Source organism: Mobula hypostoma, chromosome 18, assembly GCF_963921235.1.
Source record: "Mobula hypostoma chromosome 18, sMobHyp1.1, whole genome shotgun sequence".
Taxonomy (NCBI): Eukaryota; Metazoa; Chordata; class Chondrichthyes; order Myliobatiformes; family Myliobatidae; genus Mobula; species Mobula hypostoma.
The window spans coordinates 14,844,525-14,871,498 of NC_086114.1; the positions used below are offsets into that span (position 1 = coordinate 14,844,525).

At 40.3% G+C, this 26,974-nt stretch overlaps 1 protein-coding gene across 2 annotated transcripts in view; it reads right to left on the bottom strand.

The window, feature by feature from the left end:
• The window catches only part of csk (C-terminal Src kinase), a 138,290-nt gene extending 113,898 nt beyond the window's left edge, over positions 1-24,392 (bottom strand). The window contains exons 1-2 of one of the 2 annotated variants that reach the window (XM_063070484.1): positions 24,256-24,389; positions 20,231-20,301 (exon numbers count right to left, since the gene is read on the bottom strand). The gene's annotated coding sequence lies outside the window, so the exon portion shown is untranslated. Of the gene's footprint in view, positions 1-20,230; positions 20,302-24,255 lie in introns of both variants that reach the window. The other variant, XM_063070485.1, reaches the window with a different exon arrangement.
• Between the last annotated feature and the right edge of the window lie 2,582 nt (positions 24,393-26,974).

The following is a 26,974-nucleotide window of genomic DNA, read 5'->3' on the forward strand; positions in this document are numbered from 1 at the left end:
CCTTCCCTCTATAGTCCTGACAAAGGGTTCCGGCTCGAAACGTTGACTCATCGTTTCCACGGATGCTGCCCAACCTGCTGAGTTCCTCCAGTGTGTTGTGAGTGTTGCTTTGACCCCAGCATCTGCAGATTATTTTGTGTTTAAAATAATGAGAGGCACTGATCGTGTGGATAGTCAGAGGCTTTATCCCCAAGGCTGAAATGGCTGACACCAGAGGGCGCAGTTTTAAGGTGCTTGGAAGTAGGTACAAAGGAGATGTCAGGGCTAAGTTTTTTAAAAAAAAAACGCAGAGAGTGGCAAGTGCGTGGAATGGGCTGCCGGCGATGGTGGTGGAGGTGAATATAATAGGGTCTTTTAAGAGACTCCTGGATAGGTATATGGAGCTTCGGAAAATAGAGGGCTATGGGTAACCCTAGGTAATTTCTAAAGTAAGGACATGTTCGGCACAGCTTTGTGGGCCGAAGGGCCTGTACTGTGCTGTAGGTTTTCTGTGTAACTCTACTCCCTTGTCCACTCATCCCTCCCCACCGATCTCCCCTCCTGGTACTTATTCTTGCAAAGGGAACAAGTGCCACACCTGCCCCTACATCTCCTGCCTCACTACCGTTCAGGGCCCCAAAAAGTTCTGCGAGGTGAGGTGACGCTTCACTTGAGTCTGTTAGGGTCACTGTATCCAGTGCTCCCAGTGAGGCCTCCTGTATATCGGTGAGACCCAATGTAGATTGGGAGGCGGTTTTGCTCATCACCAGCCAGAAAAAGCGGGATCTCCCAGTGGCCGCCCACTTCAATTCTACTTCCCATTCCAATATACCAGTCCATGGCTTCCTCTACTGCCACGATGAGGCCACACTCAGGTTGGAGAAGCAACACCTTATATTCTACCTGGGTAGCCACCAACCTGATAGAATGAACATCAATTTCTTCATAACTCTGGTAATCAGCATTACCCCCTCTCATCTTATTTCCTGCCCATCACCTCCCTCTGGTGCGCCTCCCATGGTCTTCTACCCTTGCCGATCCGATGCCCCCTTCTCCAGCCCTTCTCTTTCACCCATCAGCTTCCCAGCTCTTTACTTCACCTCCCCTCTCAGTTTTGTCGATCATCTACCATCTTGAATTTCTTCCTCCCCTCCCCCACCCTCTTGCTCTAACTTCTCATCATTGTTTTCCAGTCCCGATGAAGGGTCTTCACCTAAAACATCAACTGTTTACTCTTTCCATAGATGCTGCCTGACCTGCTGAGTTCTAGCATTTTTGTGTATTGCTTGCATTTGCAGATTTTCTCACCTTAAGTACTGATGCATTGCAGAACTATTGGTTAATTTACATTAAGTATCACCACTTCTTCCCAAATAACTTTCTCCTTCAAACAAGAGTAGGTCAAATATGGATTAGTCCTTTGGTGAAGCTGCCCATGTTTGCTTTACACTACTAACCCTTACCATTGTGATCACATCATATTCATATTACTAAATGAGCCAAAAGTTACACCTAAGGTAGCTGCTAAAAATACTGTACCATTATATCAACAGTCTTCATTATTCTAAGGAAGTGTTAAGGAGAAACAATAGAATATTTTGCCGAGACAAACAAGTTGTGAGAGAAACATTATCAATTAGAATGATTAACATATTGCAACCTGGAAAATAGTTGGCAGTTATCCTCAAACCCAATGTGGCCCATGAAGCCATTAGAGAACTAATTACTAAACAACAAAAATGTCAAGTTTCCACTTGGGCAAAAGTGTTAAACAACCAAGAGCTGCATAGCAAAATAGAAACATAGTCCTGACGAAGGGTCTCGAACCGAAACGTCGACTGTACTTCTTCCTGCAGATGCTGCCTGGCCTGCTGCATTCCACCAGCATTTTGTGTGTTGCTTGAATTTCCAGCTTCTGCAGATTTTCTCGTGTTTGCATAGAAACATAGTTTGTTTTGGAAAAAAGTTAACTTTCTGCTGCAGAAGTATTTGAAGCCTATATTTATACAGACTGGATCAAAGAGACCAATGCCACTTCTCTTAAAATAATGTTAACCATCTTTACTGTCATGCAGCTCTTCTCAGATGACAAAACAATGATCTATAATAATTTGCAATGAGCCCTATTATGCTGAAATATTAAACTGACAGGCAACAGGAAATCTAGAAACTAATAACCCATTTACACTTCCGTCACCCAGGCTCACTCTTTGATCATTCTGTGGAACAGCAATCAAAGTCTACTGCAATGACTTGCTTTCAAAATACTGAAGAGAGCACTGATAAAGAATTGTGAAGCACAGTGAACAGCATTTCAGCTAACTGGATCAATGAATTATTAGGACACTATCCACTCTTCCTTCAGCCCAGAAAAATCCCCCCACTGAGTACCACTACTGTACAACTTCCTTTTAAACTTCAATGGCCTGGAATATACTACCAGCAAGACACCATTAGATCTGAAAAGATACTAATAGCTAGCAACATCTGACAAAAAAAATCTCATGATCAAATGTGCATCTGAAGTAGCCAACCATTAGAGCTCTTGTAGTACATTTTTAAAAATTTATAAACAGAGCTAATTTAGATTATGTCAGAAACAATCAACTGAGAATCAACTATTTCTCTAATATCATTTAGACCACATGACTTGACCAACACCAACTACACATCAGAATAGAAAACGTGCACCTCAAGCAACAAAACTTTAGATTCAGGATACCTTACAGTCAGATAACTTAATAAATACTTCAAGACAATCCAAATTATTTTCTTGACTAATAATAGGCATCCGTTAGTCCATGGATTTGCCTCTTGGAAGGTTTCCAGTGTGCAGGCCTGGGCAAGGTTGTATGGAAGACCAGCAGTTGCCCATGCTGCAAGTCTCCCCTCTCCACACCACCGATGTTGTCCAAGGCATTAGGACCCACACCGCTTGGCACCAGTGTCATCGCAGAGCAACGTGTGGTTAAGTGCCTTGCTCAAGGACACACACGCTGCCTCAGCCAAGGCTCGAACTAGTGACCTTCAGATCACTAGACAAATGCCTTAACCACTTGGCCACGCACCAACCTTTTTTGATTACAGGCAGTTTAATCAAAGTTTGGGCTTCTAGGTTAGATAGCATATCAAGAAACCAAAAATATACCATGTTTTACAAAGTAATAATAGGAAACTCTGGTGTTGGCACCATTAACTATCCCATTACCTTGGTTATTCTTCAGAATCTCCCACATCTACTTACTCATGGCTGTGCTTCCTTAACCAGAAGATGCAAGTATGGTGAAATTGGTTATTAACTATTTTATTAGCTGTTTATTGCTCCTTATTTAGTTCTTAAACTTTTTTTACCACCTCATTTAAATGTTCCTTTAATTTTCCCTGCTCAAAGCTTTAATTAAGAAGCTTTAATTTTTAATTAAAGCTTTAATTAAAGCTTTAATTTTTCCTGCTCACTTAACTCTGTTAGTCTTCCCACACAACTAAAATCTTTCACCCAGCTGCACCAAGGTCCTAACAGATTGTCAATAGTGCAAGAACTGGTCACAGCAGTCCAACTAGGATCCAACTGGTGCTTGTTTATGAATTTACAAGCAAAACAGGTAACAGCACATATGGTTACAAAAGGCTTTTATCCACTCAAGGAAACATAACACTACTTTGCAAAACACGTCATCTTAAAATTTTCAAAAGAAACTTATGACAGAAACACAGCACAACTTCACCCTAGTTTCTACATTTTTCTGATTGTTCTCGGAGCTGAATTGTTATCATTAAGACCCAAAGTAAATGGCAATCAGGAGAATCTCAATCAGTGCAAATCAAATTAGTCTGCTGGCAGGATTTATTTTTTGGAAACTCAAACGGTGCTCTGACCGAAGGAGCCGCGCCAATCCAATACGAAATGTTCCAGCCATTGTGTGTAAAGCTCCATCACAAATATAATTCTTTGCAGCAGCAACAATTCTGCAGAACAGAAGAAACTTTATTAAACAATATCACATTGCTAAAAGGAAGTGTCAGGTTAACAGTGACTGCTGACTTAATGCATTTACAATACAACCGAAACCCATCACATGCCAATTACCGGCCATCCCAGGTGATGAACCTCCATACATATGACCGAGCTTGCATAATATCAAATTCAAAAATCCTATATATATGCTGGAAATCCAGAGCAACCCATATAAAATGTTGGCCGAACACAGCAGGTCATGCAACATCTATGGAAAGGAATAAACAGTCAATGTTTCAGCTGACACCCGTCCCTGATGAAGGGTCTTGACTCAAAACATCCACTGTTCATTTCCTCCCATGTTCCAAAGACGTACGAGTTCGTGGTGTAATTGGGAACCATGGGCTCATTGGGTTGAAAGAACCTGTTAACTCTAAATAATTTTGCTCCTACCAGCAGCAAAACTAGTTTCTGCTCATTCTCCACTTTGAGAAATTCCGTTTTTGATGCCCTTCATTAAAATACTGTAAAGACAAGGTTACCATCAAGTGATTTCTGTGTGTTTTGGAAGTTATAAACTTCTGGGCAAACTTAACCTACTATCCAGGGACAACCTATATTAAAAAAAAGTTGGTAATGAGAGCTTCATGGACTAGATTTTCTTACAGAATCACAAATGTTATAAAAACAACCATTTATATCAAATCCTTCACAGATTTGCAGGTTAAATCAAAAATGTGTTTATATTCGATGTTGAAGAGCTACATTTAGATAAATCAGGTATCCCACACACCCTGCATTGAAACCACAAATCCAACAGGATCCAAACTGAAATGATTAAAGATTTCTAAATAGTGTTAGTCATCCTTTCCTTCTACCATCTCCCTTTCCCCTCACATTTAAACACATTCAATACATCAGTATGAAAATATCAAACGTCTGCTGTCTCTGGAACATATTCAAAGATGCTAGTACCAAAAAGAAAACCATTTAACAATGTGTTCATTTAAAAAGTGCCCTCTTTTGGGTTAATTGATACAGTAGGGGACCATTATATTAAATCAGTCATTCCCAATCTAGACTACAGCAGGTATAACAAATTGCAAGCTTACAGTAAATCTGAGTGTTGGAGACTGGGACAACACTTCTCATCTGTTAAAATCATTCTGAACCATCAAATGCATGCTTGAAAGTCATATGGGACATGATAACCACTAATGCAACTGGAATCCAGCATATATTCTTGGAAAGCCCAACAGCATATCAACAAGTGATTAGTATTTTCAAATGCAGTTTAATTTTCCTCAACTATTGCCCCAAGCACCTTAATACAATTATCTTCAAAAGTATTGCAAGATATACAGCAAAGAAAGCATTTCAACAAGCGTGTTATGAAACATTTTCAAATGCATCTAAAGCTGCATCATTTTTCACAGAACTATTTCATTTTACATATGTGAATGCTTGCGACATCAATAGTCAGAAATTTCAGTGCATTCATGGGCTGATTAGGTGGTAATAAATCACTTAATAGTTACATGGGATAAATTATGTAGGTCAGATAAATTCTGCAAAAGTAGTTGTTTCGGCATGTATTCTGCAGAGAACTCAAGTGCAATTTATGCAGTGCATGACATTTGATGCCCACATCCAGTTGCACACATTCGCAGAGGAAATTGACTCCATTTAAACATCACTAGTCAACATCCTGATAGGTATACAACCAAGTTGATCATTTTACTTTCAGAGGCAATTTACATGATATACAGCACCAAATGTACTAGTTGTTATTTTTGACCAATTGCTTGAGAAAGTGTTACTAACTTCCCTGTCACCCAACTCCATTCTTCAACCTGTCCAGAAAGAGGAAGAACAGAGAAGTGATAAATGTACATATCACACACACACACCTACAAGGCAATGACAGTCAAACAGTCATTCGGTTGACAATGCACTCAAGGCACAAAACAGCAGGGCTAATTTTCATGCCAGCTCTGGTCCAGTAATTCTTCTGAAATAGTTAACATAGAAATGATTCAAGTACATATAAACATACTGAGAGCCAAGCATTACTCTGATCCCTGCACAGAATTCCAAACAACCAAATCACTTCCTATTTACTCCCTTGATTATACATATTTAGTGAAACACAAAGGGTAATCATACTGCATTCACATCCTCTGGTTAACAGCATTTTCAACTGAAAAAATCTAATTCAATTTTACATGTACTACTGTGCACCAAACCCTCTATAAATTTTCTGAAGCCTTAATTATAAAATTTAAGAAACGGTTTGCCAATTTAATATTGCTGCATCTCAACTACCATTAAAATAGTACAGGGACGAGCTACAATTGACATTCGCTTCTGCTTTACGGATTAATGCAGCTTTCAATTTAGCCAGTTAAGTTGTTTTTTTCTAACTGATATTCTAGTCTACCCAGCCATTCTAATCTCTGCTAGGCATATAAATATTGCCCTTTTCACCCATGGAAACCATGAGCTCATAAAGTCTAACATATACAGCACTTCCCCACTCAAAAAATATTAAAATTAACTGCTGCGCAAGAAGAACCAGTCCCCTTGTTTCAAGCCTCTTTCTATCTATTCGCCCTCCTTGTGTTCCACTGCAGCACAAGCCTGCACTTCACAACTCCCACAGGATAGCTAACAAAGGAGTCAAACAGAAAGCAAGACATCTGGACACTAATCGTTCATAGTACATAGCAGATGTAAATGCAGTTCAGTAAAATTAGATGTGACAGAAGGGGCTTTTGATTAATCAATACTGGAGTGCAGCTCGAAAGGAATCATGGAGATAGAGGACAGAAGCAACCGCAGAATTTCCTTTCAGAGTAATGGAGCACTGCAAAATGGACCAAATTTAACTAGATCCCAAGTCTTATGCAAGATGAGTGCACAGCTCAAATTTTAGGAATCAGTGACAAATACTGAAGCAGGAAGTTGTCTGCCAACTAACGATAATTAAGTAGGAAATATTCTAGTTTAGAATTAGGAGTGCAATCAGTATTTCTTTCTCCAAAATGTTGATACAAAGGTGCTTTTTTATGTAGTGAAATGCAAATAATCTATGTGCATTACAAATTATGGCTTAAATCTAAAAACTAAATTTATAAACATGCTTGGATTAAGAATCAGACATTTTGAATTGGAGAAAAAACCCAAGCAACTGGATTATATTTCTCCAATTACAACTGTACAAATTAAGAATATTGAAGACTGCACAGATAATTGAGTATGATAGTCTTAACCCAATAAAACGACTAGGCATGGCTTAAAAAGTGTGTACCATGCCAGCGATGATTTATTATCTCAGAAAGCAATATTTCTTCATTAGTCAGTGATACAGCACAGAAACAGGCCCTTTGGCCCTAATGGTCCATGCCAACCACAATATTCTTCCCATAGTTCTAGATGCTCACATTCAGCCCATAACTCAAGCCCCCCACCCTATGTACCTATATAAATGCCTGTTAAATGTTGCAATGGCATCCACCTTAACCACTTCCTCTGGCCACTTATTCCAGGTAACTCACTACCCTTCGTGTGAAGTTACCCCCTCTTACCTCAGGTTCGCAGCCTCTAACTGGGCACTCCCCAATCCTGCAGAGTATTCCTCAGAACTCGGGGAGGAGAGAGACAGAGAGACAGAGAGACAGAGAGACAGAGAGACAGAGAGACAGAGAGACAGAGAGACAGAGAGACAGAGAGACAGAGAGACAGAGAGACAGAGAGACAGAGAGACAGAGAGACAGAGAGACAGAGAGACAGAGAGACAGAGAGACAGAGAGACAGAGAGACAGAGAGACAGAGAGACAGAGAGACAGAGAGACAGAGAGACAGAGAGACAGAGAGACAGAGAGACAGAGAGACAGAGAGACAGAGAGACAGAGAGACAGAGAGATTACTGGCAAGAACTACATTCAATTCTCATCTTTGGCCGCCTGAAAACTTGGAAGCAATCTTAAAAATGAAGTTTAAGTGAAATTAAAATTCCACCGCTTCCATGATGAGGATTGTTAGCTCAGGCATTTAATTACTCATCTAGTAATCTAACAACTCCCACCACCATCAGGGCTCAAAAAAACAGCAAACAAGTAACATGCACTCCATTTATCTACCCAACTTTCAGATGTCAAATGGAAAATTTTATACATTGTACTAGTTTCACGATTCAAAACTGTTACACTGCTCACATGTACTGCATTGAAATACATCAAATGCACTTTCTAGTGTGGGCATGAGATGACACCATTACTTACATTTGGACAAGAATTTGATGCTGTTAGGGCTGCATTAAGTAGAAATTTACAGCACATAATTTGTTCTTTGCAGTAAAAATTCAAGTAACCCCAATATATGGTCTTCTGTTGATTTTGTTATGGTTATTATTCTATGGATTTATTGAGCATGCCAGCAAGACAATGAATCTCAGTGTTGTATATCTTGACCTATGTACTTTGATATTAAGTTTACATTGGAATATTTTGGACATTTTTACAAATCAGACTTTTGTCAAAGGTTAAGCTGGTTTTTAATATAATGCTTCCATGCAAACTCTGGAACAAGATTGGACTGTAGATTAGATCAATTTATAATAAAGGGTAGATTTTATAAATAGTGGATTCTCATTAATTGGGAGATTTTGGGACCAGTACATTATGGCCCAATTAAGTGGCTGCCCCAATTATCCAGTTTCATAGAAATAGTTAAGGTAGAAACCATTTAACTACATTGTGTTAGGCAGTTACATGCAATATAGAACAAACTGCTGAACGGATCCTAACCCGGATCTGGGCCGTACCCTCCAAATATCCGGACCTGCCTCTCGGTGTTTTTTTTTGCACTAAATTACTTTCCATTTTTCTATTTCCTATGATATATAATTTAAATTTTTAATATTTACCAATTTTTACTATTTTTAATATTTAATATTTGTAATCCAGGGAGTAGGAATCGCAGAATCAAATATCACTGTGATGATTGTATGTTCTAGTATCAATTGTTTGGCGACAATAAAGTATAAAGTAATTAGAACACTATCAATATTAGTACAGTAGTATAAAATTGTATTAGTTTGTAATAGTTATCAACATCTCAACCATGGAACATCTGGACAACGAAGATGCACATATCAGGATGCTCTTCATTGACTACAGCTCACTGTAATCCCTCAAAACTAATTAATAAGCTTCAAGACCCCAACCTCAATACCTCCTTGTACAAATGGATCCTTGATTTCCTCACTTTCAGATCCCAGTCAGTTCAGATTGGAAACATCTCCTCCACAATCTCCATCCGCACAGCTGCACCACAAGGTAGTATCTAGCCCACGGTTATACTCACTTTATACTTATGATTGCGAAGCTAAGCACAGCTCCAATGCCATATTTAAAGTTTTCTGACAACACCACTGTTGTAGGCTGAATCAAAGGTGGAGACAAATCAGCATATAGGAGGGAGACTGAAAATCTGGCTTAGTGGTGCCATAACAACAACCTCTCACTCAATGTCAGCAAGACCAAAGAGATGATTATTGACTTTATGAGGAGGAAACTAGAGATCCATGAGCCAGTCCTCATTAGGCAATCAGTGGTGGAGAGTGTCAGCAACTTTAAGGTCTTCTGCTTTATCAATTCAGAGCTCCTGTCATGGGCCCAGTAAACAAGTGCTATTACAAATAAAGCATGACAACACCTCCACTTCCCAGAAGTTTGCAAAAGATCTGGCATGACATCTAAAACTAACAAATTTCTGTAGATGTGTGGTGGAGTGTATGTTAACTAGTTGCGTCATGGCCTGGTATGGAAATACCAATACCCTTGAATGGAAAAGCCCACAAAAGGTAGTGAATATAACTCAGTCCATCACATGTAAAGCAGTCCCCAACATTGAGCACATCTTCACAGTGCTGTCACAGCAAAGCAGAATCCATCATCATGGACCCCCACCATCCAGGCCATGCCCTCTTCATGCTGCTGCCGCCATCTGGACAGTGGTACAGGAGCCTAATGACCCACAACACCAGGCTCAGGAACAGTCATTAATCCCTCGACCATCACTGAAATATATCAGGAGGGATAACTTCACTCTCCCCATCACTGAAATTTTCCCACAAACTATGCGCTCACTTTCAAGGACTCTTCATCTCATGTTCTCAATATTTTTTTTTTGAATTTGCAGTTTGTCATCTATCGCACATTGGTTGTCTGTCTGTCCTGTTGGTAGTGGTATTTCATTGATTTTGTTTCTTGTATTTACTATGAATGCTCATAAGAAAATGAATCTCAGGGTTGTACAAGGTGTCATATACTGTATGCGCTTAGACAATAAATTTACTTTGAAATTTGAACTTCGAATTCATCCAGTATACTGTCGTGTTCTTTTAATTGACTGTAAATGAACAAAATTAGCAGTCACCTAGGGCAATTCTTTTCGGCTAGTGTCAAATCTTTTTGTGGCATCTTGGCAAGGGTCTGAAATTTTTTTGAAGTCAATAAAAAACAAATTATCAAAAATCACTGTTCTTTGAATCAGTGCCCCATGGCCAAAATGGATAATACAACACACAAACACATGCAACTGATGCTATTTAAAAACTGCTCATGTTTAGCATGGTGTAGTGTCTAACAGCCATGCAAGTGCATGCGAATGACACTAGTTAGAAACTCTTCAATCTGGATCGAAGAATGGATATTACAGTTAATATGAACAGGTGCTCAATGTCAGATGGACAAGCTACATGGCCTGTTCCTATGATGTACAATTCTGATTTTTATTGTCTTAACAGGTTTACAAGGAGGTAAAAATGAATAATTAAGTTTGTAAAATGTTATCCAAAACTCAAAGCAAATATTTAAGATTGGTGGCCATTTTTGAAGAAACACACTGCATTTTGTTCTTCATTGTTTTTATTAATGTCACCCTTAGGAGACTGTCATAACAGATACTAACCACAAGTAGAGCATTCTAACTGGCTGCACCATGGGGGGAGGCTACTGCACAGGATCAAAGTAAGCTGCAGAGACTTGTAAACTTAGCCAGCTCCATCATGGGCACTATCCTCCCTAGTATTCAGGACACCTTCAAGGAGCAATGCTGCAAAAAGGGGGTGTCCATCATTAAGGACCCCTATCACCCAGGGCATGCCTTGTTTTCATCTGAAAGGAGATACAGAAGCCCGAAGGCACGAACTCAATGATCCAGGAACAGTTTCTTCCCTTGTCGTCCAATTTCTGAATGGATGTTGAACCCATAAACACTATCTCACTACATTTATTTTCTATTTTTGCGTTACTTATTTAATATAACTAATATACTTAGTAACTCAAATCTTTTTCTATTATGTATTGCATTGTACTGCTGCCACAATGACAACAAATTATATGACATATGGCAGTGATATTAAACCTGATTCAGTACATAACAGTAGGAAACACCCTGGATACAAAGAATTGTTCAAATTTCCAGCTGATGTGCAGTTCCCAGAAGAATCGGCAGTTCTTTTACTTTCCAAATACAGTTCTTGCAATACAGGCAGGAAGCTCAAAATTTCTTGCAGCATTAGATCAAGGTTACAAATTATGACAATTATGTAGTTGTTACATTTCTGCTCAGGTTAATGGACAATTTGTTGTTCGATAGTCCTATGCATAATCCCAAATGGGATCCTGGTTTAGTCATAGATTACTACAGCCCAGAAAGAGGCCCTCCACCCATCTAGTCTGTGCCAAACCATTATTCTGCCTAGTCTCATCTACCAGCACATGGACCTAGCTCCCCCATAACCCTCAGAACTTCTCTTAAATATGCAATCAAATCCACATCCACTACTGCCAATGGCAGCTTATTCCACATTCGCACCACTCTCCGAGAAAAGAAGTTTCCCTCAGATTGCCCTGAAATATTTCACCCTTAACCTACAACATTTAGTTCTAGTCACACCCTCAGTGGAAAAAAACCTGCTTACATTAACCCTATCCATACCCTTCATAATTTTGTATACCTCTTATCATTTATTCCCTCATCATCCTAAAGGGACCAATGTATAAAGTCCTAACCTATTCACTTAGACTTGGGTCTAAGTCCCAGCAGCATCCTTGTAAATTTACTCTGTATTCTTCCAATATTACTGATGTCTTTCCTGCAGGTAGGTGAACTGGACATAATAATCCAAATTTGGCTTCACCAACATCTTATACAACTTCAATATGACATTTCAATTCCTGGACTCAATATTTTGATCTATGAAGGCCAAATGCACCAAAAGCTCTCTATGATCCCACCTACCTGTGATGCCACTTAAAGAATTATGGATCTCTATAGTTCCTCAAAACTCATTTTACAAAATACTCATTCTAATCTTCTACTAAATTGATAAGCACGATGTTCTGTAAAGCAATTTCAATTATGACCTGACTTGGTCCAACCAAGCAGAGTTCACTGCCAAGGCCCACCAGCACCCTTACTTCCTGAGAAAACTAAAGAAATTTGGCCTGTCCCCTAAAACCCTCACTAATTTTTACAGATGCACCGTAGAAAGCATTCTTCTAGGGTGCATCACAACCTGGTATGGAAGTTGTCCTGTCCAAGACCAAAAGAAGCTGCAGACAATCACGAACACGGCACAGCACATCACACAAACCAATCTTCCGTCCGTGGACTCACTTTACACCGCACGCTGTCGGAGCAGTGCTGCCAGGGTAACCAAGGACACGACCCACCCAGCCAGCACACTTTTCGTCCCTCTTCCCTCCAGGAGAAGGCTCAGGAGCTTGAAGACTCGTACGGCCAGATTTGGGAAGAGCTTCCTTCCAACTGTGATAAGACTGCTGAACTGATCCTGGCCCAGATCTGGGCCGTACCCTCCAAATATCCAGACCTGCCTCTCGGTTTTTTTGCACTACCTTACTTTCCATTTTTCTATTTTCTATTTATGATCATTTAAAATTTTAATATTTACTAATTTTTACTATTTTTAATATTTGTAATCCAGGGAGTGGGAAGTGCAGAATCAAATATCGCTGTGATGATTGTACGTTCTAGTACCAATTGTTTGGCGACAATAAAGTATACACTGTCAAACCAAGCTTTCACTTACATTATTAAAATGTTGATACCAACCAGCACTTACCACCCACCATGAGACATATAGCTCAGTGAATACTGATGGCATAAATTGAGATTTATATTGAGCAATACATTTTGTTCTACTGACACTTGAAAACTGGCCTCAGAGTAGAGGGCATCCCTTTAGAACAGGGGTGAGGAGGAATTTCTTTAACCAGAGGGTGGTGAATCTGTGTACGTCATTGCCACAGACAGCTCTGGAGCCGAGTCACTGGGTAAATTTAAAGCAGAGATTGATAGTAGGGGCGTCAAAGGTTATGGGGTGATGACAGGAGAATGGTGCTGAGATAAGTAAATTAGCCATGATGGAATGATGGACCGAATTGTCTAATACTGTTTCTATGTCTTATGGTCTAATATGTGCAAGTCTAAAAGTACTGAGGCTCGCCATATTTTTCCAAATGCAAGCAGCAAACAAGGCACATGATGCAAACTTTAAAAGGGCATTTACGTTAAATGGACAAAAATAAACATCAGATGCAGCAAAATAAAAGTGCAAGTGTCTAATGCTTTCAGAACTGATCGTAAAGAACAAAGAGGCAATTTTAAACTGAAAGGTTCCAGATCATTTATCAATTATAGGTGTACAAAGAGATGAAAGATCTTCCGTTAACTAAAGCAAAATTATCAATTTACATTAAAACATTTCTTCAGGAGGATCCATTTTATTGTGAAATGGAACCTTTGGCAAGCCCGGAATTCAATGCACATTCCTCCCTCTCGGTTTTGGTACAACCAGCTTGCTTTGCAGTTCTGAGTCAATCACACTGATGTGTGTACACCAAAGAGGCAATGACACTACAACCTATTGCTGTTCTCGCAAAAATTACGACAACTTTTACTAAAATGAAGTTTGCACCAATAACAGCATTTTGCCCAGCCCGTTCACCTCTCAAGCTTTGCAAATTGAAACTTTCCCAGTGGGATGCAAACCAGTTTTTGGACTATGGTGGACTATGTACAGCTTCAAAATACGTACAATGATGACAGAAATATGGTATAAATCTTTCAAGTTTGTTCTCTGTAAAGTAGTGCAATGTCCACAAACAAGACTCAAGATGATTTATCACTAGTACATTGAAGTATGCAGAGAAGTGTGTCATTTGCAGTAACAATCAACACACCCAAGGATAAGCTGGGAGCAACCCACAAGTCCAGTGGGAAGATAGTTGGACAACAACACAGAACACACACAACAAATGTGTTCTTCCCTCCCACTCACATACACAGCCCTCTAACCCTTCAGTCTCTAGCAAACTCTGATTCAGAAACAGAGACACAATGGGCCTTCAACTACCCCAGTGGACACAATCCACAGATTATTTCCACTGAAATGTTATGTTTTAGCACCAATGGATCAGCAATAATTGTTTTCTTTTAAATATTCTGATTTAATCCACACAGTACAGTGATTTCAGGATCATCGTTTACATAATTGGTAAACATACAAATGCTAAACATCCTAAACATACAGAATCCATGTTTCTGGATTAGCAAATTTGCAGATGACACCAAGACCGACAGAGAGGAAGGTTATCAAAGTTTACAGCAGGTTCTGGACCAGCTGGAAAAATGTGCTAAAAATGGCAGGTGGTATTTAATGCAGACAACTGTGAGGTATTACATTTAGGGAGGACAAACAAGGGTAGAACTTCCACTGTGAGCAGTAGGGCGCTAAAGAGTGTGGTAGAACAGCCAGATCCAGCAATACATTTTCATAATTCCCTGAAAGTGGCATCACAAATACATACGGTGGAAAAGAGAGCTCTTGGTACATTGTCTTTCATAAATCAAAGTATTGAGTACAGGAGTTAGGAAGCTATGCTGAAGCTGTATATGAAATTGATAATGCCTGATTTGGAGTATTGTGTGCATTCTGGTCACTGATAGCTTACCTATCAGTAAGCTATCAGTAAGACTGAAAGAGTGCAGAGAAAATTTACAAGGATGTTGCCAGGACTTGAGAACCTGAGTTATAGGGAAAAGTTGAATAGGTCAGGACTTTATTCCTTAGTGTAGAAAAATGAGGAGAGATTTGATAAAAGTATACAAAATTATGAGGGGTATAGAGAGACAAAGTAAATGTAAACAGGCTTTTGCCATGGAGGTTGGGTGAGACTAGAACTAGAGGTCGTTGGTTAAGGCTGAAAGGTGATTTGAATTGACTATTTCTTACTTCCTTCACATACATGAGTAAAAATCTTTACATTACATCTGTCTAAATGTACGATCATACTAATTTATAATAATCTATAATGAATAGAACAGGCAACATAACAGAAATACACTCAAATCAGCATGAGTTAATCAGTCTGATGGCCTGGTGGACAAAGCTGCCCCGGAGCCTGTTGGTCCTGACTTTTATGCTGTGGTACCGTTTCCTGGATGGTAGCAGCTGGAATAGATTGTGGTTGGGGTGACTGGGGTCCCCAGTGAATCTACAGGCCCTTTTTACACACCTGAAATCACGGAAAGTTCACAACTACAGGTGCCCTGGGCTGTCCACACCACTTTACGTAGAGTCCTGCGATTAAAGGAGGTACAGTTCCCATACCAGGCAGTGACATAGCCAGTCAGGATGCTCTCAATTGTGCCCCTGTAGAAAGTCCTTAGGATTTGGGGGCCCACACCAAACTTCCTCAACTGTCTGAGGTGAAAGAGGCGCTGTTGTGCATGGGTGGAAACTTCACTCAGAGAGTAAGTGACAGTTTTGGACCAAGCTGCCAGTGGAAGTGGTGGATTTGGATTTGATTTCAACATTTAAGAGAAATTTGGGAATGTACATGGAATGAGAAGTATGGAGAGCTATGGGCTGGATGCAGGTCGACGGGACTAGGCAGATTAATAATTCGGTACAGACTAGGGCCTTTATCTGTGCTGTAGCGTTCTATGAATCCAATCAAGATTAAAGTCTTAAAACTAGAGAGCAAAACCAGCTCAACACCACCAGGAGCAATGACAATCCAGTGAGAGTTCATCCCCACCAATACTAAATACTGACAATCCAGTGAGAGAGTTTATTCCCACCAATACTAAATAATTTAGTTCTCCCCCAAGCTTCCTTATCAAAAAGCACTTCATTGAAGACTCTAAATAATCAGAGTAAACCTAATTTTTATCAAGAACAATGTTATGACTAAATGAATGAAACATGTTGCAGTAAACAAACAAGTAAATTTAATATATCCTATACACCAAAAAGACAAAATTCACAGAACTAAATATTTAACTTTTAATACATAATTTCTCAAAAATTTCTTCGGATGTACCGTGAAGAGCATTCTAGCTGGCTGCAGCACCATCTGGTATGTGGGGAGCTACCGCACAGAATGCAAATAAGCTGCAGAGCTGTAACTTAATCAGCTCCATCACGGGCACTAGCCTCCATAGGATCCAAGACATCTTCTAGGAGATTCCATCATTCAGGACCCCATCTCTCAGACCATGCCTTGTTCTCATTGCTATCATCAGCAAGGAGGTACAAAAGCCTGAAGGCACACGCTCAACTATTCAGGAACAATTTTTTTCCCCTCTGTCATCCGATTTCCAAATGAACATTGAAGCCATGAACACCTTCGCTAGTTTTTTTTTAAATTCTATTTTTGCACTGCTTATTTAACGTCTATTTAAATACTGCAATTCAGTTTTTTCTCTATTGTGTAATGCATTGTACCGCAGCCGCAAAGTCAACAAATTTCACGATGCAGGCCGGTGATACTAAGCCTTATTCTGATTATTTTAAAAATACATGGGTTGAGATGATGCAGGCTGCACTGCCATTGAATTAAAATCAAGATTGATCTGATTTTGACCGCAACACCATTTCCCAAGTCATTTCCACGACCTCAAATCCCAAAGAGTCGAAATTTGTTATTCTCACCCGAGGTCACACAATGTCATTACAGGATCTAGCAGTAGAGCCAAGACTGAGCTGCAGAGGGTGTTCAGTCAGCTCAAACCAGCATGCAAACCAAGCCACTTTGTATGGAAATCCCAGAAACTTGAATGATGCTCATACAAAGGTCTTGGATGATTCTTACATTCAAATCAACAATAGGGCGTTTACATTGTTTGGGTGAAAATACAGAACTCAACAGATCCTTTTTCATAAAGCTCCGAATGACAAAGTATGTAGGAAATCGTGAGATCAGCCTGGGTACCATGCACCCTCGTGGATTCAAAGTATTCCCCGAGAATTAAATGCAGGTTTGGTGTTTGATACAATCTTGCTGCATTTCTGTACAAAAAGTCTACAGTCATGTAAAAACACATCAAGTGTGACCTCCGGGCAACGAACAGTTGAGCAGACATGCGAGATCACAAACGATTAGTCTTTCAGGCGGAAGCATGTTCAAGATTAAACTGTGCATTTCAAACTGCAGCAAATTTCTCTTGAGCACAGAACAGGAGGTGGCTCCAAGGTTCTCAGAAAAAACCCATAAGTTTGAGCTCAAAATGAATAATGCTGCAAAACACTTAAGCCGGAAAGGTAAATACCCGACATGAAATATTAACTTCTTCCTGTTCACAGATGCAACGGTTTGTAGAATGTGTTCAATTTTTTTTTTAAAAGTTGAGTTCTCATTTCATTACTTATTCTCAATATTCCCAATGTTTTCTGCTTTATAAAAATTAAAAAGTATGAACTATCGCGTGTAGATAGGAAAAGTTTGACAAGCATCTGACGTCACTGCAGAGAGTTTAGCTTAGATTCAAAACAAAATTGTGAAAGCACTATCTGATTAGATCACCTCAATCTATTTGTACAAGTCTGTGACAGACCATATTTCAACATTTTCATTGCAAGGCATGAGAAAATTGACTGCATTATATCCTATACCCCAACAATTGATGTGTCACTTAATGTACAAAAAGCCACCATTAACATTATGACACTGTAATTTCTTTTACTTATAAACAATAAAAAAATTTCTATAAATGTTTTTCTGCACTTCACAGAAACAGAACATAGTAAAGTTAAGCTTCTTTGATTTAGAAGACAGATAAAACTTAGAATCCAAGTGCTTATTTTAAAGGCCACTCCTAGGTAGTTAAACGTTCTATTAGATTTTAATTACTTAATACAATTCACAAATTAACAGCATTTCATAATAAGACTACAAGCTATAGATGCAGAATTAAGCAATTTAACCCATCAAGTCTGCTCTGTCATTCCACATGGCAGATTTATTATCCCTCTCAACCCCATTCCCTTGCCTCCTCCCGGTAACCTTTGAAGCCATTTCTAATCAAGAAACCATCAATCTCTGCTTTAAATATACCAAATGACTTGGCTTCCAAAACCATCTGTGGTAAAAAAAGATTCCACAGTTTCACCATCCTCTGAGTAAAAAAATTCCTCATCTCTCCTCTAAAGGGACATCCATCTACTCTGAGGTTGTGTCTTCTGGTCCTGGATTCCCTCACTATAAGCAGCATTCTCTCCACATTCACTGTATCTAGGTCTTTCAGTATTCACTAGGTTCCAATGAGATCACCCCTCATTCCAGTGAAGGGGGAATCCCACTGAAACCTGCCAGCAAGTACTGGCCCAGAGCTATCAAACACTCCTCAGACGCTAACCATTTCACTTCGAGGATTATTTTTGTGAACCTCCTCTGGACTCTCTAAAATGCCAGCACATCCTTTCAAAGGGTCCCAAAACTGCTGTCCATATTTCAAGTGTTGTCTAGCCAATGCCTTACAAAGTCTCAGCATTACATCCTTGCTTTTATATTCTGATCCTCTCGAAATGAATGTTAACACTGAATTTGTCTTCCTTACCGCTGACTTAATCTGCAAGTTAACCTTTAAGGGATTCTGCACTAAGACTCCCAAATCACTTCACACTTGATTTCCGAATATACTCTCCTTTAAGAAGAACCTTCATGCTTTCTACCAAAGTGCATGACTATACACTTCCCTACACTGTAGTGCATCTGTCATCTCTTTGCCCATTCTCCTAAACTGCTCAAGTCTTTCTGCAAGTCCTGCTTCAACACTACCTGGCTCTCCACCTATCATGGCCATTTGGCTCAAAATCAAAGTCACATGTGCAGATGAAAAAAAAAATCACAATTTCATTCACATAGAACAGTGCAATTTTCAAAATACCAGCAACAAGCTTTACTTTATAATCCTCTGCACAAAACTGTGACTAGAATACAAATGGTTATTTGAACTCTTCATATCTGGGTTCATTCTACACAGAACTAATTGTAGAACAACCCAAACAACATGCTCTCCTGAGGTTGAGTGAGACTAGAGCTATCAGATACAAGGATGAAAGGTAAATATTTATGCAGAACTACAGGGGGACCTTCTTCACTTAGAGAAGGGGTTCCCAACCTTTTTATGCCATGAAGCCCTGCTTATTAACTGAGGGATCTGTGGACCCCAGGTTGGGAACATTTGAATTAGAAGGTGGTCCAAGTGTGAAATGAGCTGCCAGTGGAAGTGGTGGAAGCAGGTTTGATTGTTGTTCAAGTAGTTTGGATAAATACCTAGAGTGAAGGGGTATGAAATGCCCAGGGATGGGTCAATAGGACGAGGAAAAAATGATAGTTGGGCATGGACTAGATGGGCCAAAGGGTATTGTGCTCTACAACTCTCACTGTAAGGAAGAACCCATTTCTTCCACATTGGCATCTTTTGCCATCACAAATGAACATAATTCTAGAGCACAAATCCAAGTTTACTCATCAAACTTTGTTCCTAATACAAATTCTTGATGTATTCAGAATTCAGGTTTTATCATTACCATAAATGCATGGCATTTTAATATTCAGCATCAACTGAACAAGCTTGGTACTTAACCGTGACTGTTTAAAAAAAATCTACCATCACAGATGCTATGTCTCTGACAGCCAATCCAGCAAAGAGCAGAGATTTCAAAGGTCAAGTCAAGAGACACTCTGATCAAATAAAAGGGAAGGCCTCAGCTGGCAATACAGTCAGCAGTTAAACTGACAGTTAATATCATTGACAAAAATCCTCAAATGGAGAGCTGCTTAATGCAGGAACTTGAATTCTCTGATTGAATAGTTCAGAAGATGGAGAAAGTAGAGGAGCAGACAGAAGCAGAATCAGCTGTACCTCAGGAGAATTTTTATCCAGTTTATGCAGGGGAATCAAATAAAAACAAACCTTATATTTATACACTGCCTTTCATTTCACTTTCAGGATGTCTCAAAGTCCTTTAGGGCCAATCAAGTACTCTGGAAGTACAAAACAGTTACTGTTATAAAGTCGGAAATGCATCAATTTACACACAAATCTTACAAACACCAATATGACAATAAGATCTCCTGTATTGATTTTAATATTAGCCAGGACCTCAAAAACGTTGCTGTTCTTCTCCAAAAACAGCATTACCAGTATGTATTGCCCATTTCCTCTTCACCACCTCAACTCACACACTCATGGCTCCCTTGAATGCATCCACTTCTTTGCAACTCAAATTAAGCCCATTCACTAAACGCCTCTGGTTGTGGCTAAAGGTCAACAAATTAAAAGTTTCATTCTCTTTAAAGATACTGCCTGACCTGCAGACTATATCCAACAAATTCAATTTGAATTACAAAACATCGATCTTCTCAAGTTATACAAATCTATTTCTTTCAATGAACTGGGATTATGAACCATGCTATGAACAGTTGTTCACAGATTACAAACTAATGTCATTCAAAGTTAACTAGAAGTAAAAAAAAAGTTGCATTGCAGAAATGCAAAGTTCTTCATCAGTCACAGGAGATAATGGTTTCTGTCTCAGGGCTCAGAAAATAGAATTAGCATGGATTCAGCAGGCTCCATCATAGGCATAACCCTCTCCGCTTTCCAGGACATCTTCAGGAAACTGTGCCTCAAGGAGGCATCCATCATTGAGGGCCCTCGCCATCGAGGACAAGTCTTTTTGCTGTTACTACCATCAAGACAATATGGAAGACTGAAGACCAACACTGACTGATTCAGAAACAGCTTTTTACCTCCTCCAGATTTCTGAACAGTCCACCAACACAATTCCTTTTTTTGCACTACAGTATTTAGTTTTGTAATGTATAGATCTTTGTCTTTGCACTGAACTGCTGCTGCCAAACAAGTTTCACATCACATCAATGATAATAAATCTGATTCCAATGTGTTGATAGTTTACTCAAGTAGTCTCTGCTCCAAGATATACAGCTACCAATTACAAGTCACATAACATTCATTTCACAAAATACATATGCTTTCTGCCTAAAATATGCTCCGGAGCGACAGACATTTACAACAAAGGAGATCGTTACACATTACATCTACACTGGCTCATCGTAACAGCTATCAAAACACAACAAACACATTCATATGCTCACTACCCCACTTCTTCACGTGAATTCCTATTAACAGGAGCAACAGCATCCTTCTGGTGACCAAATTCCCAGAAAGTATAGGCAAAAACAAAACGAATAACGTCACTAGTCAATGCTGTGTTCAAGGACTCATCTGTGGATCTGAATGAGTACACCGTGGTTGACACAGACTTTATTAAAACAGCTGTAGACGAGTGTACCCAGGGAAATCTTTCAGAGTTTTCCCTGGATGAACCATGAAATCTTTAATCTATTGAGGGTCAGGACAGAGGCATTTAAGCAAGTTACAAGAGGTCCAGATATGATCTCCAAAAAGCAATCTCATGGGCAAAGTGGCAATTCCAGACTAAACTTCAATCAACGAAGGATGCTCGACAGTTGTGGCAGGTCCTGAATACTATCACTTCTTATAAAGTCCAGTTCTGGTCACCTCACTATAGGAAGGATGTGGAAGCATTGGAAAGGGTACAGAAGAGATTTACCAAGATCCTGCCTGGTTTAGAGAGTATGCATTATGATCTGAGATTACGGGAGCTAGGGCTTTACTCTTTGGAGAGAAGGAGGATGACAGGAGACATGATAGAGGTGTACAAGATATTAAGAGGAATAGATAGCCAGCGCCTCTTCCCCAGGGCACCACTGCTCAATATAAGCGGACATGGCTTTAAGGTAAAGGGTGGGAAGTTCAAGGGGGATACGAGAGGAAGATTTTTTTTTTAACTCAGAAAGTGGTTGGTGCGTGGAATACACTGCTTGAGTCAGTGGTGGAGGCAGATACACTAGTGAAGTTTAAGAGACTACTAGACAGGTATATGGAGGAATTTAAGGTGGCGGGTTATGTGGGAGGCGGAGTTTGAGGGTCAGCACAACATTGTGGGCCGAAGGGCCTGTACTGTGCTGGACTATTCTATGTACTAAAGTAAAAACAAACGCCTCAATGATAACCAATACGGTTCAAGTCTTTACTTCAATACCTCCTTGTGCAACTGGATCCTCAATTTCCTCACTTGTAGATCCCAGACAGTTCAGATTGGCAACATCTCCTCTGCAATCTCCATGAGCACAGGCTGTGTGCCTAGCTCCCTGCTCTACTCACTTTATACTCAAGACCGGGTGGCTAAGCAGCATTCCAATGCCCTATGCAATAATGCTGACAACACCACTGCTGTTGGTCAAACCAAAGGTGGTATCAAATCAGCATATATGAGCGAGATTGAAAATCTGACTGAGTGGTGTCACAGCAAAAACCTCTTACTCAATGCCAGCAAGACCAAGGAACTGATTGACTTCAGGAGGAGAAAACCAAAGGTCCGTGAGCTAATCCTCAGAGGATCAGCGATGGAGAAGGTCAGCAACTTTAAATTCCTTACTGTGATCATCTCGGAGGTCCGGTCCTGTGCCCAGCACGCAAGTGCAGTTATGCAGAAAGCATGGCAGCACCGCTACTTCCTTAGGAGATTGTGGAGATTCAACATGATATTTAAAACTCTGACAAACTTCTAAAGAAGTGTGGAGGAGAGTATATTGACTGGAAAATCCAACAAAACTAGTCAGTACGACCCAGTCTATCATAAGTAAAACCCTCCCCACCATTGAGTACATCTACGTGAAGCACTGTCACAAGAAAGCAGCATCCATCATCAGGGGCCCCACCACCCAGGACCTGCTCTCTTCTCGCTGCTACCATCAGGAAAAAGATACAGGAGCCACTGGACTCACACCACCAGGTTCGGAAACAGTTATTACCCCACAACCATCAGGCTCTTGAACCAGAGGGGATAACTTCATTTGCCCCATCATTGAAATGTTCCTCCAACCCACGAACTCTCTTTCAAGTAGTCTTCATCTCATATTCTCCATATTTATTGCTTATTTATTTATTATTGCTATTTCTTTCTTTGCACAGCCTGTTGCCTATTGCACACTGGACAAACACCCACATTAGTGCAGTCTTTCATTGATTGTGTTATGGTAACTATTCTATATGTATGGAGTATGCCCACAAGAAAATGAATCTCACGATTGTATATGGTGATATATATGCTCTTTGATAATAAATTGAACTTCATACATAGCCTTTGTACATAGTCATTCTCAAATAAAATTAGAGTACTCTCCAAAATATTCTGTACATTAAAGACACGCTAAACTTTTGCTCTGTTCCAAAACCAATATCAGCAATTTAACAGCTTCTCAATTCCATTAAAGGATCATTCATCCAAAACATTAACTCCTCTCCCCATAAAACCTAGACAATTATTTCGTGCTTTTAATCAGTAAATTTAAGCTTTTGGTTAGCTATCCCACCCACAACTGTCATTGCCTCGCTGAGCCGATGCTGCACGGATAGTGTTCCTCCACCCACCCCCCCACCCCCCGTGCACCGCAATATAACACTCACAAACATTTGAAGGCAACACCCAGGAACATCAACATTGCTTATCTACAGCGGACCCTCTTTTAATCTTGTCAACATTGTCACCAGTGCTTATTGCAACAGTCATTACACATGGAAAACAATAACAACAAAAAAGGGGGGGGGGCTTGAGCTCGATGGGTGGGAAGGGGGTGAAGTCAAGGCGCGCTGTATGAAGGCTCCCTCCAGGGGAAGGCCTGGTGCTGGGTCAACACCCCCGCCGCCTCACACCCTCTGGACTCTGGCCCGCACAAGTCCCACCCTTCCACGACAGGCCTCAGGTAATCCACTCCTCCCGGACAGCCTGAGATGCTTACTCCGCCCTGCAGGCTTCTTCCCCTGCCTTGACCCTTCAGTCGCAGGTCGCACAGACCAAACCCCCTATCGCCCTACCCGCTCTCACTCACCTTCCCCTCCGGCAGCTACCGCGCAAACACCCGCCTGTATCCTCGCTCGGCGAAGGGCAGGACCTTCTACCGCCGCCTCGCCTTTGCCCAATCCGATCCACCTCCAGCCGCCGGCTCGGCTTTAATGGACGTCCCAACCACCAATTCTCTGGGCCCTTCTCGACCGCACCCGCCAATCAGCGGCCCCGCTCGTCTATTTCCTGCATCGTTCGTTCATATTCCAGCCCGGTGAGCCGTATAGACCAATCGTAGTGCGACATCAACGATTGGTGAGAATGACGAGAAATCTAACCAATCACTACTCCGATCAGTCTGACCTACCAATAGGCGCATAGGGGAGATGGAAAAAAACAGACAACGGACCACTGATTGGTGGAAGAGCCACCAATTAGGAAATACTTTCATAATCCTGGCGAACGCAGGAAAACTTGAAATTCTGAATTGAAAATCTACAGACAATTGGTTGCTTTGAATTGATCCATATCCAGCATCTTACTCAAGCAAACAATTGCTCAAAACAGAAATTATTCCAATATAGTGAAATTAAAAATAAAATGTGTTCATTACAAGGTTAAAAATTAAGAAATAACATTCTTTATTCACTGTAATTTTCCAATATTTCTTATTTTCCACCTGTTATCTCATTCTTCAAAAAATTTGTATAAACGCAAGAAAAAATCTTACAGGGCTCGACAGGGTAGATGCAGGAAGAATGTTTTCTTTGCCTGTGGATTCCAGAGCGAGGCATCACATCCAGTATAAAGGGTAGGTGATCCAGAAATTATATTTTTTCACTCTAAACGTGGTGGTTCTCTGGTGTTCTCTGTAATAGACTGTGGAGGCTCAAACACTCATTGCATTCAATGGAGAAATCATGAGTTTCTTGGGTTTTAAATGATTCAAGGACTATAAAGAAATTTAAAAGAATGTTTGAATCAGAATCGGAACCAAGTTTAATATCACTGATGTGATATGAAATATCACACATTTAATATCACTGTATGCTGTGAAATTTGTTAGTGTTTGGGGTAGAAGATTAATCACAATCTTATTGAGTAGCAAAGCGGGCTTGAGGGGCTGAATGGTCTTTCTCTATTACCTGATCTCTTATATTCTCATGTTGCTGTTTTTTCAAACATCCTAAGCTACGTGCCTGCAAGTATATTTTTCAAAGGTTCATTCATTATCGAAGTATGGATGCAGTATTCAAATCTGAGATTCATCTTCTCCAAATAGCCATGAAACAAAGGGAACCAGAGAAGTCTTTTAAAAGAAAAACATCAAACCCACCCCCAGCACAAAAAAAAAAGAATGGTTCCAGCAACAGCAAGCGATGGGATCCACAAACACCTTCTCCGGCATCAGAAAGATCCATCCCATCAGCGATTCAAAAGGCAGGCAGTCGGCGCTGAACCCTCGCTCATATTCCTCATTCACTGCATCTGCTCATACATGTACTTTTACATATGACAATGAACTCAAAATTGACTCTGATGTTTGGGTTATGTCACTGTGGGGAGAAACAGGTTCTTCAGATTTGGAACCCAGTATAAATCATTGACTGAGATCAATCATTGAGGATTGATATCTCCTGCTTTAATTTATTTCATTGGTTCAGATTCAGTCAAGTGAATGCAGCCCAGGTTATACTGTCACAATATTCTTCTGTATAATCTGATAACATTTTATCAGGAAACCCAATCATTAATTTTATTCTGGTTCTTTGGTGATTGTATTGTTCAGAGTTACAAGATGACAATTACTTTTAAAATAAGACCATAGACATAGGAGCATAATTAGGCCATCCGGCCCATTGAGTCTGCTCTGCCATTCAATCATGGCTGATCCTTCTTTTTTTCTCCTCCTCAACCCCAGTTCCTGGCCTTCTCCCCATAACCTTTGATGCCACGTCCAATCAAGAACCTATCAATCTCTGCCTTAAATACACACAGTGACTTGACCTCCACAGCTGCATGTGGTAACAAATTCTACAAATTCATCACCCTTTGGCTAAAGAAATTTCTCCGCATCTCTGTTTTGAAAGGGCGCCCCTTGTGCCCTCTTGTCCTAGACTCTCCCACCAAGGGAAACATCCTTTCCACATCTACTCTGTCTAGGCCTTTCAACATTCAAAAGGTTTCAATGAGATCCCCCTCATCCTTCTGAATTTCAGTGAGTACAGACCCAGAGCCATCAAACATCCCGCGTATGATAACCCTTTCATTCCTGGAATCATCCTTGTGAGCCTACTCTGGACCCTCCCCAATGCCAGCACATCTTTTCTAAGACGAGGGGCCTAAAACTGTTCACAATATTCAATGTGAGGTCTCACCAGTGCCTTATAAAGCCTCAGCATCACATCCCTGCTCTTGTATTTTAGACCTCTTGAAATGAATGCTAACATTGTATTTGCCTTCCTCATCACTGATTCAACCTGCAAGGTAACCTTTAGGGTGTTCTGCACAAGGACTCCCAAGTCCCTTTGCATCTCAGATTTTTGGATTTTCTCCCCGTTTAGAAAATAGTCCACACATTTATTTTTACTACCAAAGCGCATGACCATGCGTTTTCCAACATGGTGTTTCATTTGCCACTTTCTTGCCCATTCTCCTCATCTGTCTAAGTCCTTCTGCGTTCTACCTGTTTCCTCAATACTACCTGCCCCTCCACCAATCTTTGCGTCATCTGCAAACTTGGCAACAAAGCCATCTATTCCATC